Below are 13,395 nucleotides of genomic sequence, written 5' to 3' on the forward strand. Positions count from 1 at the left end.
GGGAGGAGAGAGGCACAGTGAGGGGGGGGAGAAGCACAGTGAGGGGACAGGGAGAGGCACAGTGAGGGGACAGGGAGAGGCACAGTGAGGGGAGGGGGTGAGAGGCACAGTGAGGGGAGGGGGGAGAGAGGCACAGTGAGGGGGGGGATAGAGGCACAGTGAGGGGAGGGGGGAGAGAGGCGCAGCGAGGGGAGGGGGGAGAGGCACAGTGAGGGGACTGGGGGAAGGGGGTATAGAGGCAGTGAGGGGAGGGGGAGGGAGGCGCAGTGGGAGGAGGGGGAGAGAGGCGCAGTGGGGGGAGGGGAAGAGGTGCGCAGTGAGGGGAGGGGGAAAAAGAGGCACAGTGAGGGGAGGGTGAGAGAGGTACAGTGAGGGGAGTGGGGGAGAGAGGCACAGTGAGGGGAGGGGAAAGCGAGGCACAGTGAGGGGAGGGGGGGACAGAGGCACAGTGAGGGGAGGAGGGGAGAGAGGCACAGTGAGGGGGGGAGAGAGGCACAGTGAGGGGAGGGGCGGAGAGAGGCACAGTGAGGGAGGTTGGAGAGGCACAGTGAGGAGAAGGGAGAGAAGCACAGTGAGGGGAGGGGGGAGAGGCACTGTGAGGGGAGAGAGGCACAGTGAGGGGAGGGGGGAGAGGCACAGTGAGGGGAGGAGGGAGATGCACAGTGAGGGGAAGGGGAGAGAGGCACAGTGAGGGGAGGGGGGAGGAGGCACAGTGAGGGGGGAGTGAGGCACAGTGAGGGGAGGGGGGAGAGAGGCACAGTGAGGGGGGGAGAGAGGCAAAGTGAGGGGAGCGGGGCACAGTGAGGGGAGGGGAGAGAGGCACAGTGAGGGGAGAGGCACAGTGAGGGGAGGGGGGAGGAGGCACAGTGAGGGGGGGAGAGGCACAGTGAGGGGAGGGGGGAGAGAGGCAGAGTGAGGGGGGGGAGAGAGGCAAAGTGAGGGGAGCGGGGCACAGTGAGGGGAGGGGAGAGAGGCACAGTGAGGGGAGTGGGGGAGAGGCACAGTGTGGGGAAGGAGGGGAGAGAGGCACAGTGAGGGGAGGTGGGAGAGGCACAGTGAGGGAAGGGGGGAGAGAGGCACAGTGAGGGGAGGGGGGAGAGAGGCACAGTAAGGGGAGGGGGGAGAGAGGCACAGTGAGGGGAGTGGGGGAGAGAGGCACAGTGAGGGGAGGGGGGAGCGAGGCACAGTGAGGGGACGGGGGGACAGAGGCACAGTGAGGGGATGGGGACAGAGGCACAGTGAGGGGAGGAGGGGAGAGAGGCACAGTGAAGGGAGGGGGGGAGAGAGGCACAGTGAGAGGAGGGGCGGAGAGAGGCACAGTGAGGAGAAGGGAGAGAAGCACAGTGAGGGGAGGGGGGAGAGAGGCACAGTGAGGGGAGGGCCGGAGAGAGGCACAGTGAGGAGAAGGGAGAGAAGCACAGTGAGGGGAGGGGGAGAGGCACAGTGAGGGGAGGGGAGAGAGACACAGTGAGGGGAGGGGGGAGAGGCACAGTGAGGGAATGGGGAGAGAGAGGCACAGTGAGGGGAGGGTGGAGGAATGCACAATGAGGAGGGGGAGAGAGGCACAGTGAGGGGAGGGGAGGGGAAAGAGGCACACTGAGGGGAGGGGGAGAGGCACGGGGAGGGGAGAGGCACAGGGAGAGGGGAGCGAGGCATATTGAAGGGAGCGAGGCACAGTGAGGGGAGAGAGGCACAGTGAGGGGGAGAGAGACACAGTGAAAGGAGGGAAGAGTGAGGAAAGGGGGGAGAGGCACAGTGAGGGGAGGGCGGAGAGGCACAGTGAGGGATGGAGGAGAGAGAGGCTCAGTGAGGGAAGGGAGGAGAGAGGCACAGTGAGGGGAGGGGGGAGAGAGGCACATTGAGGGAAGGAGGAGAGAGGCACAGTGAGGGAAGGAGGAGAGGCACAGTGAGGGGAGGGAGGAGAGAGGCACAGTGAGGGGACAGGGAGAGGCACAGTGAGGGGAGGGAGGAGAGAGGCACAGTGAGGGGAGGGAGGAGAGAGGCACAGTGAAGGGGGGGGATAGAGGCACAGTGAGGGGAGGGGGGAGAGAGGCGCAGCAAGGGGAGGGGGGAGAGGCACAGTGAGGGGAGTGGGGGAAGGGGGTATAGAGGCAGTGAGGGGAGGGGGAGAGAGGCGCAGTGGGGGGAGGGGGAAGAGGTGCGCAGTGAGGGGAGGGGGAAAAAGAGGCACAGTGAGGTGAGGGAGGAGAGGGACATGGAAGAGGCACAGCGAGGGGACGGGGGAGAGGCACAGTGAGGGGAGGGGGGGAGAGGCACAGTGAGGGGAGCGGGAGAGGCACAGTGATGGGAAGAGAGAGACACGGTGATGGGGAGAGAGAGGCACAGTGATGGGGAGAGAGAGGCACAGTGATGGGGAGAGAGAGGCACAGTGATGGGGAGAGAGGCACAGTGAGGGGGAGAGAGAGGCACAGTAAGGGAGAGAAAAAAATTAAGGCTGTGCCTATAGTGCCGTCGATGGCGACACGATGGGTGACGACGCCGTCGCCACCGGCAAAAGTTATGTTTCGCCGGGCGGCGGCAGTGCGGGATTCCGGCAATTTCATTTGTTCAAGTGACGTGACGACCCTTGAAAAATCTAATTTTGCCGGCTACCAGTTTCCGCAACGGCGACGTCGCTTTGTCGCCGTAGCGCGCAATATAAGCGCACGCGGCGGCAATGCTTCTGTTTTCGGCCGACGTCGCCAGTACTATATGCGCGGCCTAAGAATGTAGATTAAATATTTGAAAAATTGTGCTAATTATTCTGCTCCATACAAAATGTTCCTAATATTTCACTATACTGAGATAGATCCCTTAATTTCCCAGCGTTCTCGTGTGGTAACGGGGGAAGGGAGCAGCGCTGATTGAGACGACCCTAGGGAGCGATTCATGGTATGTTTATCAATTTAAACTTTTACATCCTCATAACCTTTTATAAAACACAGAACAAATGCAAAGAAAGCTGCAGAATGGCCGGTGTGGGGATCAAACCCACGGCCGCGGCATTATTATCCCCACAACTGCGCTATCCAGCAAGCAAGCAACTGTATGTAGGGAAGGGGGAGAGAGGCACAGTGAGGGGAGGAGGGGATAGAGGCACAGTGAGAGGAGGAGGGGATAGAGGCACAGTGAGGGAAGGGGGGAGAGAGGCACAGTGAGGGGGGGGAGAGAGGCACAGTGAGGGGGGGGGGGAGAGAGGCACAGTGAGGGGAGGGGGAGAGAGGCACAGTGAGGGGAGGGCCGCAGAGAGGCACAGTGAGGGGAGGGGAGAGAGGCACAGTGAGGAGAAGGGAGAGAAGCACAGTGAGGGGAGGGGAGAGAAGCACAGTGGGGGAGAGAGGCACAGTGAGGGGAGGGGGGAGAGGCACAATGAGGGGAGGGGGGAGAGGCACAGTGAGGGGAAGGGAGAGAGGCACAGTGAGGGGAAGGGGAGAGAGGCACAGTGAGGTGAGGGGAGGGGGAGAGGCACAGTGAGGGGAGAGGGGCACAGTGAGGGGAGGGGGGAGAGAGGCACAGTGAGGGGGGGGGGGGGGAGAGGCACAGTGAGGGGAGAGGGGGAGAGAGACACAGTGAAAGGAGGGGGAGAGAGGCACAGTGAGGGGAGGGGGGAGAGAGGCACAGTGAGGGGAGGGGGGGAGAGAGGCACAGTGAGGGGAGGGGGGAGAGAGGCACAGTGAGGGGAGTGGGGGAGAGAGGCACAGTGAGGGGAGGGGAGAGAGGCACAGTGAGGGGAGTGGGGGAGAGAGGCACAGTGAGGGGAGAGGGAGAGAGGCACAGTGAGGGGAGGGGGGAGGAGGCACAGTGAGGGGGGGGGGGGAGAGGCACAGTGAGGGGAGGGGGGGAGAGAGGCACAGTGAGGGGAGAGGGGCACAGTGAGGGGAGGGGAGAGAGGCACAGTGAGGGGAGTGGGGGAGAGAGGCACAGTGAGGGGAAGGAGGGGAGAGAGGCACAGTGAGGGGAGGGGGGGAGAGAGGCACAGTGAGGGGGAGGGGGGAGAGAGGCACAGTGAGGGGAGGGGGGAGAGAGGCACAGTGAGGGGAGGGGGGAGAGAGGCACAGTGAGGGGAGGGGGGAGAGGCACAGTGAGGGGAGTGGGGGAGAGGCACAGTGAGGGGAGGGGGAGCGAGGCACAGTGAGGGGAGGGGGGTACAGAGGCACAGTGAGGGGAGGAGGGGAGAGAGGTACAGTGAGGGGAGGGGGGGAGAGAGGCACAGTTGAGGGGAGGGGAGGGGGAGAGGCACAGTGAGGGGAGAGAGGCACAGTGAGGGGGGGGGAGAGGCACAGTGAGGGGAGAGGGGAGAGAAGACACAGTGAGGGGAGGGGGGAGAGAGGCACAGTGAGGGGAGGGGGAGAGAGGCACAGTGAGGGGAGGGGGGAGAGAGGCACAGTGAGGGGAGGGGGGAGAGAGGCACAGTGAGGGGAGTGGGGGAGAGAGGCACAGTGAGGGGAGAGGGAGAGAGGCACAGTGAGGGGAGGAGGGAGGAGGCACAGTGAGGGGGGGGAGAGAGGCACAGTGAGGGGAGGGGGGAGAGGAGGCAAAGTGAGGGGAGAGGGGCACAGTGAGGGGAGGGGAGAGAGGCACAGTGAGGGGAGGGGAGAGAGGCACAGTGAGGGGAGGGGAGAGAGGCACAGTGAGGGGAGTGGGGGAGAGAGGCACAGTGAGGGGAGTGGGGGGAGAGAGGCACAGTGAGGGGAAGGGGGGAGAGAGGCACAGTGAGGGAGGGGGGAGAGAGGCACAGTGAGGGGAGGGGGGAGAGAGGCACAGTGAGGGGAGGGGGGAGAGAGGCACAGTGAGGGGAGTGGGGAGAGAGGCACAGTGAGGGGAGGGGGGAGCGAGGCACAGTGAGGGGAGGGGGGGTACAGAGGCACAGTGAGGGGGAGGAGAGGAGAGAGGCATAGTGACGGGAGGGGGGAGCGAGGCACAGTGAGGGGAGGGGGGTACATAGGCACAGTGAGGGAGGAGGGGAGAGAGGCACAGTGAGCAGAGGGGGGGAAAGAGAGGCACAGTGAGGGGGGGAGAGGCACAGTGAGGGAGGGGGAGAGGCACAGTGAGGAGAAGGGAGAGAAGCACAGTGAGGGGAGGGGGGGAGAGGCACAGTGAGGGGAGAGAGGCACAGTGAGGGGAGGGGGGGAGAGGCACAGTGAGGGGAGGAGGGAGAGGCACAGTGAGGGGAAGGGGAGAGAGGCACAGTGAGGGGAGGGGAGAGAGGCACAGTGAGGGGAGGGGGAGAGAGGCAAAGTGAGGGGAGGGGGAGAGGCACAGTGAGGGGAGGGAGAGAGGCACAGTGAGGGGAGGGGGAGAGTGAGGAAAGGGGGGGAGAGGCACAGTGAGGGAATGGGGGAGAGAGAGGCACAGTGAGGGGAGGGGGGAGGAATGCACAATGAGGAGGGGGAGAGAGGCACAGTGAGGGGAGGGGAGGGGGAAAGAGGCACAGTGAGGGGAGGGGGAGAGGCACGGGGAGGGGAGGGGTAGAGGCACGGGGAGGGGAGAGGCACAGGGAGAGGGAAGCGAGGCATATTGAGGGGAGCGAGGCACAGTGAGGGAGAGGGGAGAGAGACACAGTGAGGGGGAGAGAGGCACAGAGAAAGGAGGGAAGAGTTAGGAAAGGGTGGAGAGGCACAGTGAGGGGAGGGGGAGAGAGGCACAGTGGGGGATGGAGGAGAGAGAGGCTCAGTGAGGGGAAGGGAGGAGAGAGGCACATTGAGGGAAGGAGGAGAGAGAGGCACAGTGAGGGAAGGAGGAGAGGCACAGTGAGGGGAGGTAGGAGAGAGGCACAGTGAGGGGGGAGAGCACAGTGAGGGGACAGGGAGAGGCACAGTGAGGGGAGGGGGTGAGAGGCACAGTGAGGGGAGGGAGGAGAGAGGCACAGTGAGGGAAAGGAGGAGAGAGGCACAGTGAGGGGGGGATAGAGGCACAGTGAGGGGGGATAGAGGCACAGTGAGGGAAGGGGGAGAGAGGCACATTGAGGGAAGGAGGAGAGAGAGGCACAGTGAGGGAAGGAGGAGAGGCACAGTGAGGGGAGGGAGGAGAGAGGCACAGTGAGGGGGGGAGAAGCACAGTGAGGGGACAGGGAGAGGCACAGTGAGGGGACAGGGAGAGGCACAGTGAGGGGACAAGGTGAGAGGCACAGTGAGGGGAGGGGGAGAGAGGCACAGTGAGGGGGGGGATAGAGGCACAGTGAGGAGAGGGGGGAGAGAGGCGCAGCGAGGGGAGGGGGAGAGGCACAGTGAGGGGACTGGGGGAAGGGGGTATAGAGGCAGTGAGGGGAGGGGGAGAGAGGCGCAGTGGGAGGAGGGGGAGAGAGGCGCAGTGGGGGGAGGGGAAGAGGTGCGCAGTGAGGGGAGGGGGGAAAAAGAGGCACAGTGAGGGGAGGGGGAGAGAGGCACAGTGAGGGGAGTGGGGGAGAGAGGCACAGTGAGGGGAGGGGGAGCGAGGCACAGTGAGGGGAGGGTGGGACAGAGGCACAGTGAGGGGAGGAGGGGAGAAAGGCACAGTGAGGGGACGGGGGGAGAGAGGCACAGTGAGGGGAGGGGCGGAGAGAGGCACAGTGAGGAGGTTGGAGAGGCACAGTGAGGAGAAGGTAGAGAAGCACAGTGAGGGGAGGGGGGAGAGGCACAGTGAGGGGAGAGAGGCACAGTGAGGGGAGAGAGGCACAGTGAGGGGAGAGAGGCACAGTGAGGGGAGAGAGGCACAGTGAGGGGAGGGGGGAGAGGCACAGTGAGGGGAGGAGGGAGTGCACAGTGAGGGGAAGGGGAGAGAGGCACAGTGAGGGGAGGGGGGAGGAGGCACAGTGAGGGGGGAGGAGGCACAGTGAGGGGGGAGTGAGGCACAGTGAGGGGAGGGGGAGAGAGGCACAGTGAGGGGGGGAGAGAGGCAAAGTGAGGGGAGGGGGAGAGAGGCACAGTGAGGGGAGAGGGGAGAGAGGCACAGTGAGGGGAGGGGGGAGGAGGCACAGTGAGGGGAGGGGAGGAGGAGGCACAGTGAGGGGGGGAGAGGCACAGTGAGGGGAGGGGGGGAGAGAGGCACAGTGAGGGGGGGGAGAGAGGCAGAGTGAGGGGGGGGGAGAGAGGCAAAGTGAGGGGAGCGGGGGCACAGTGAGGGGAGGGGAGAGAGGCACAGTGAGGGGAGTGGGGGAGAGGCACAGTGTGGGGAAGGAGGGGAGAGAGGCACAGTGAGGGGAGGGGGGAGAGGCACAGTGAGGAAGGGGGGGGAGAGAGGCACAGTGAGGGGAGGGGGGAGAGAGGCACAGTGAGGGGAGTGGGGGGAGAGAGGCACAGTGAGGGGAGGGGGGAGCGAGGCACAGTGAGGGGACGGAGGGACAGAGGCACAGTGAGGGGATGGGGACAGAGGCACAGTGAGGGGAGAGAGGCACAGTGAAGGGAGGGGGGGAGAGAGGCACAGTGAGAGGAGGGGCGGAGAGAGGCACAGTGAGGAGAAGGGAGAGAAGCACAGTGAGGGGAGGGGGGAGAGAGGCACAGTGAGGGGAGGGCCGGAGAGAGGCACAGTGAGGGGAGAGGGGAGAGAGGCACAGTGAGGAGAAGGGAGAGAAGCACAGTGAGGGGAGGGGGAGAGGCACAGTGAGGGGAGGGGGGAGATGCACAGTGAGGGGAGGGGGGTGAGGCACAGTGAGGGGAGGGGGGAGAGGCACAGTGAGGGGAGGGGGGAGAGCACAGTGAGGGGAAGGGGGGAGAGGCACAGTGAGGGGAAGGGGAGAGAGGCACAGTGAGGGGAAGGGAGAGAGAGGCACAGTGAGGGGAAGGGGAGAGAGGCACAGTGAGGGGAAGGGGAGAGAGGCACAGTGAGGGGAAGGGGAGAGAGGCACAGTGAGGGGAAGGGAGAGAGGCACAGTGAGGGGAAGGGGAGAGAGGCACAGTGAGGGGTAGGGGAGGGGGAGAGGCACAGTGAGGGGTGAGAGGCACAGTGAGGGGGGGGGGAGAGACACAGTGAGGGGAGGGGGGAGAGAGGCACAGTGAGGGGAGTGGGGAGAGAGGCACAGTGAGGGGAGGGGAGAGAGGCACAGTGAGGGGAGTGGGGGAGAGAGGCACAGTGAGGGGAGGGGAGAGAGGCACAGTGAGGGGAGTGGGGGAGAGAGGCACAGTGAGGGGAGGGGGGAGGAGGCACAGTGAGGGGGGGGGAGAGAGGCACAGTGAGGGGAGGGGGGAGAGAGGCAAAGTGAGGGAGCGGGGCACAGTGAGGGGAGGGGAGAGAGGCACAGTGAGGGGAGTGGGGGGAGAGAGGCACAGTGAGGGGAGGGGGGAGAGAGGCACAGTGAGGGGAGGGGGGAGAGAGGCACAGTGAGGGGAGTGGGGGAGAGAGGCACAGTGAGGGGAGGGGGGAGCGAGGCACAGTGAAGGGAGGGGGGGGAGAGAGGCACAGTGAGAGGAGGGGCGGAGAGAGGCACAGTGAGGAGAAGGGAGAGGAGAGAGCACAGTGAGGGGAGGGGGAGAGGGGCACAGTGAGGGGAGGCCGGAGAGAGGCACAGTGAGGGGAGAGAGGCACAGTGAGGAGAAGGGAGAGAAGCACAGTGAGGGGAGGGGGAGAGGCACAGTGAGGGGGGAGAGGCACAGTGAGGGGAGGGGAGAGAGGCACAGTGAGGGGAGTGGGGGAGAGAGGCACAGTGAGGGGAGTGGGGGAGAGAGGCACAGTGAGGGGAAGGAGGGGAGAGAGGCACAGTGAGGGAGGGGGGAGAGAGGCACAGTGAGGGGAGGGGGGAGAGAGGCACAGTGAGGGGAGGGGGGAGAGAGCACAGTGAGAGGAGGGGGGAGAGAGGCACAGTGAGAGGAGGGGGGAGAGAGGCACAGTGAGGGAGGGGGGAGAGGGCACAGTGAGGAGGGGGGTACAGAGGCACAGTGAGGGGAGGAGGGGAGAGAGGCACAGTGACGGGAGGGGGGAGCGAGGCACAGTGAGGGGAGGGGGGTACAGAGGCACCGTGAGGGGAGGAGGGGAGAGAGGCACAGTGAGCAGAGGGGAGAAAGAGAGGCACAGTGAGGGGGGGAGAGGCACAGTGAGGGAGGGGGGAGAGGCACAGTGAGGAGAAGGGGAGAGAAGCACAGTGAGGGGAGGGGGAGAGGCACAGTGAGGGGAGGGGGAGAGAGGCACAGTGAGGGGAGGGGGGAGAGGCACAGTGAGGGGAGGGGGGAGAGGCACAGTGAGGGGAAGGGGACAGAGGCACAGTGAGGGGAAGGGGACAGAGGCACAGTGAGGGGGAAGGGGAGAGAGGCACAGTGAGGGGAGGGGAGAGAGGCACAGTGAGGGGAGGGGGGAGAGAGGCAAAGTGAGGGGAGGGGGAGAGGCACAGTGAGGGGAGGGGGAGAGTGAGGAAAGGGGGGAGAGGCACAGTGAGGGAATGGGGAGAGAGAGGCACAGTGAGGGGAGGGGGGAGGAATGCACAATGAGGAGGGGGAGAGAGGCACAGTGAGGGGAGGGGAGGGGAAAGAGGCACAGTGAGGGAAGGGGGGAGAGAGGCACATTGAGGGAAGGAGGGAGAGAGAGGCACAGTGAGGGAAGGAGGAGAGGCACAGTGAGGGGAGGGAGGAGAGAGGCACAGTGAGGGGGGGAGAAGCACAGTGAGGGGACAGGGAGAGGCACAGTGAGGGGACAGGGAGAGGCACAGTGAGGGGACAAGGTGAGAGGCACAGTGAGGGGAGGGGGGAGAGAGGCGCAGCGAGGGGAGGGGGAGAGGCACAGTGAGGGGACTGGGGGAAGGGGGTATAGAGGCAGTGAGGGGAGGGGGAGAGAGGCGCAGTGGGAGGAGGGGGGAGAGAGGCGCAGTGGGGGGAGGGGAAGAGGTGCGCAGTGAGGGGAGGGGGAAAAAGAGGCACAGTGAGGGGAGGGGGAGAGAGGCACAGTGAGGGGAGTGGGGGAGAGAGGCACAGTGAGGGGAGGGGGGAGCGAGGCACAGTGAGGGGAGGGTGGGACAGAGGCACAGTGAGGGGAGGAGGGGAGAAAGGCACAGTGAGGGGACGGGGGGAGAGAGGCACAGTGAGGGGAGGGGCGGAGAGAGGCACAGTGAGGGAGGTTGGAGAGGCACAGTGAGGAGAAGGTAGAGAAGCACAGTGAGGGGAGGGGGGAGAGGCACAGTGAGGGGAGAGAGGCACAGTGAGGGGAGAGAGGCACAGTGAGGGGAGAGAGGCACAGTGAGGGGAGAGAGGCACAGTGAGGGGAGGGGGAGAGGCACAGTGAGGGGAGGAGGGAGATGCACAGTGAGGGGAAGGGGAGAGAGGCACAGTGAGGGGAGGGGGGAGGAGCACAGTGAGGGGGGAGGAGGCACAGTGAGGGGGGAGTGAGGCACAGTGAGGGGAGGGGGAGAGAGGCACAGTGAGGGGGGGAGAGAGGCAAAGTGAGGGGAGGGGAGAGAGGCACAGTGAGGGGAGAGGGGAGAGAGAGGCACAGTGAGGGGAGGGGGGAGGAGGCACAGTGAGGGGAGGGAGAGGAGGCACAGTGAGGGGAGCACAGTGAGGGGGGGGAGAGGCACAGTGAGGGGAGGGGGGAGAGAGGCAGAGTGAGGGGGGGGAGAGAGGCAGGGAGGGGCACAGTGAGGGGGGGAGAGAGGCAAAGTGAGGGGAGCGGGGCACAGTGAGGGGAGGGGGAGGAGGAGTGAGGGCAGTGAGGGGGGGGGGGGAGGCACAGTGTGGGGAGGAGGGGAGAGAGGCACAGTGAGGGAGGGGGGAGAGGCACAGTGAGGGAAGGGGGAGAGAGGCACAGTGAGGGGAGGGGGGAGAGAGGCACAGTGAGGGGAGTGGGGGAGAGAGGCACAGTGAGGGGAGGGGGGAGCGAGGCACAGTGAGGGGACGGAGGGACAGAGGCACAGTGAGGGGATGGGGACAGAGGCACAGTGAGGGGAGAGAGGCACAGTGAAGGGAGGGGGGGAGAGAGGCACAGTGAGAGGAGGGGCGGAGAGAGGCACAGTGAGGAGAAGGGAGAGAAGCACAGTGAGGGGAGGGGGAGAGAGGCACAGTGAGGGGAGGGCCGGAGAGAGGCACAGTGAGGGGAGAGGGGAGAGAGGCACAGTGAGGAGAAGGGAGAGAAGCACAGTGAGGGGAGGGGGAGAGGCACAGTGAGGGGAGGGGGGAGATGCACAGTGAGGGGAGGGGGGTGAGGCACAGTGAGGGAGGGGGGAGAGGCACAGTGAGGGGAGGGGGGAGAGCACAGTGAGGGGAAGGGGGGAGAGGCACAGTGAGGGGAAGGGGGAGAGAGGCACAGTGAGGGGAAGGGGAGAGAGGCACAGTGAGGGGAAGGGGAGAGAGGCACAGTGAGGGGAAGGGGAGAGAGGCACAGTGAGGGGAAGGGGAGAGAGGCACAGTGAGGGGAAGGGGAGAGAGGCACAGTGAGGGGTAGGGGAGGGGGAGAGGCACAGTGAGGGGTGAGAGGCACAGTGAGGGGGGGGGAGAGACACAGTGAGGGGAGGGGGGAGAGAGGCACAGTGAGGGGAGTGGGGGAGAGAGGCACAGTGAGGGGAGGGGAGAGAGGCACAGTGAGGGGAGTGGGGGAGAGAGGCACAGTGAGGGGAGGGGAGAGAGCACAGTGAGGGGAGTGGGGGAGAGAGGCACAGTGAGGGGAGGGGGGAGGAGGCACAGTGAGGGGGGGAGAGAGGCACAGTGAGGGGAGGGGGGAGAGAGGCAAAGTGAGGGGAGCGGGGCACAGTGAGGGGAGGGGGAGAGAGGCACAGTGAGGGGAGTGGGGGAGAGAGGCACAGTGAGGGGAGGGGGGAGAGAGGCACAGTGAGGGGAGGGGGGGAGAGAGGCACAGTGAGGGGAGTGGGGGAGAGAGGCACAGTGAGGGGAGGGGGGAGCGAGGCACAGTGAAGGGAGGGGGGGGAGAGAGGCACAGTGAGAGGAGGGGCGGAGAGAGGCACAGTGAGGAGAAGGGAGAGAAGCACAGTGAGGGGAGGGGGGAGAGGGGCACAGTGAGGGGAGGGCCGGAGAGAGGCACAGTGAGGGGAGAGAGGCACAGTGAGGAGAAGGGAGAGAAGCACAGTGAGGGGAGGGGGAGAGGCACAGTGAGGGGGGAGAGGCACAGTGAGGGGAGGGGAGAGAGGCACAGTGAGGGGAGTGGGGGAGAGAGGCACAGTGAGGGGAGTGGGGGAGAGAGGCACAGTGAGGGGAAGGAGGGGAGAGAGGCACAGTGAGGGGAGGGGGGAGAGAGGCACAGTGAGGGGAGGGGGGAGAGAGGCACAGTGAGGGGAGGGGGGAGAGAGGCACAGTGAGAGGAGGGGGGAGAGAGGCACAGTGAGGGGAGGGGGGTACAGAGGCACAGTGAGGGGAGGAGGGGAGAGAGGCACAGTGACGGGAGGGGGGAGCGAGGCACAGTGAGGGGAGGGGGTACAGAGGCACCGTGAGGGGAGGAGGGGAGAGAGGCACAGTGAGCAGAGGGGGGAAAGAGAGGCACAGTGAGGGGGGGAGAGGCACAGTGAGGGAGGGGGGAGAGGCACAGTGAGGAGAAGGGAGAGAAGCACAGTGAGGGGAGGGGGGAGAGGCACAGTGAGGGGAGGGGAGAGAGGCACAGTGAGGGGAGGGGGGAGAGGCACAAGTGAGGGGAGGGGGAGAGGCACAGTGAGGGGAAGGGGACAGAGGCACAGTGAGGGGAAGGGGACAGAGGCACAGTGAGGGGAAGGGGACAGAGGCACAGTGAGGGGAGGGAGAGAGGCACAGTGAGGGGAGGGGAGAGAGGCAAAGTGAGGGGAGGGGGGAGAGGCACAGTGAGGGGAGGGGGAGAGTGAGGAAAGGGGGGAGAGGCACAGTGAGGGAATGGGGAGAGAGGGTCGCACAGTGAGGGGAGGGGGGAGGAATGCACAATGAGGAGGGGGAGAGAGGCACAGTGAGGGGAGGGGAGGGGAAAGAGGCACAGTGAGGGGAGGGGGAGAGGCACGGGGAGGGGAGGGGGGAGAGGCACGGGGAGGGGAGAGGCACAGGGAGAGGGAAGCGAGGCATATTGAGGGGAGCGAGGCACAGTGAGGGGAGAGGGGAGAGAGACACAGTGAGGGGGAGAGAGGCACAGAGAAAGGAGGGAAGAGTTAGGAAAGGGTGGAGAGGCACAGTGAGGGGAGGGGGAGAGAGGCACAGTGGGGGATGGAGGAGAGAGAGGCTCAGTGAGGGAAGGGAGGAGAGAGGCACATTGAGGGAAGGAGGAGAGAGAGGCACAGTGAGGGAAGGAGGAGAAGCACAGTGAGGGGAGGTAGGAGAGAGGCACAGTGAGGGGGGAGAGCACAGTGAGGGGACAGGGAGAGGCACAGTGAGGGGAGGGGGTGAGAGGCACAGTGAGGGGAGGGAGGAGAGAGGCACAGTGAGGGAAGGGAGGAGAGAGGCACAGTGAGGGGGGGATAGAGGCACAGTGAGGGGAGAGGCACAGTGAGGGAAGGGGGGAGAGAGGCACATTGAGGGAAGGAGGAGAGAGAGG

This window comes from Ascaphus truei, unplaced genomic scaffold, assembly GCF_040206685.1.
Source record: "Ascaphus truei isolate aAscTru1 unplaced genomic scaffold, aAscTru1.hap1 HAP1_SCAFFOLD_1466, whole genome shotgun sequence".
In the NCBI taxonomy this organism is placed as follows: Eukaryota; Metazoa; Chordata; class Amphibia; order Anura; family Ascaphidae; genus Ascaphus; species Ascaphus truei.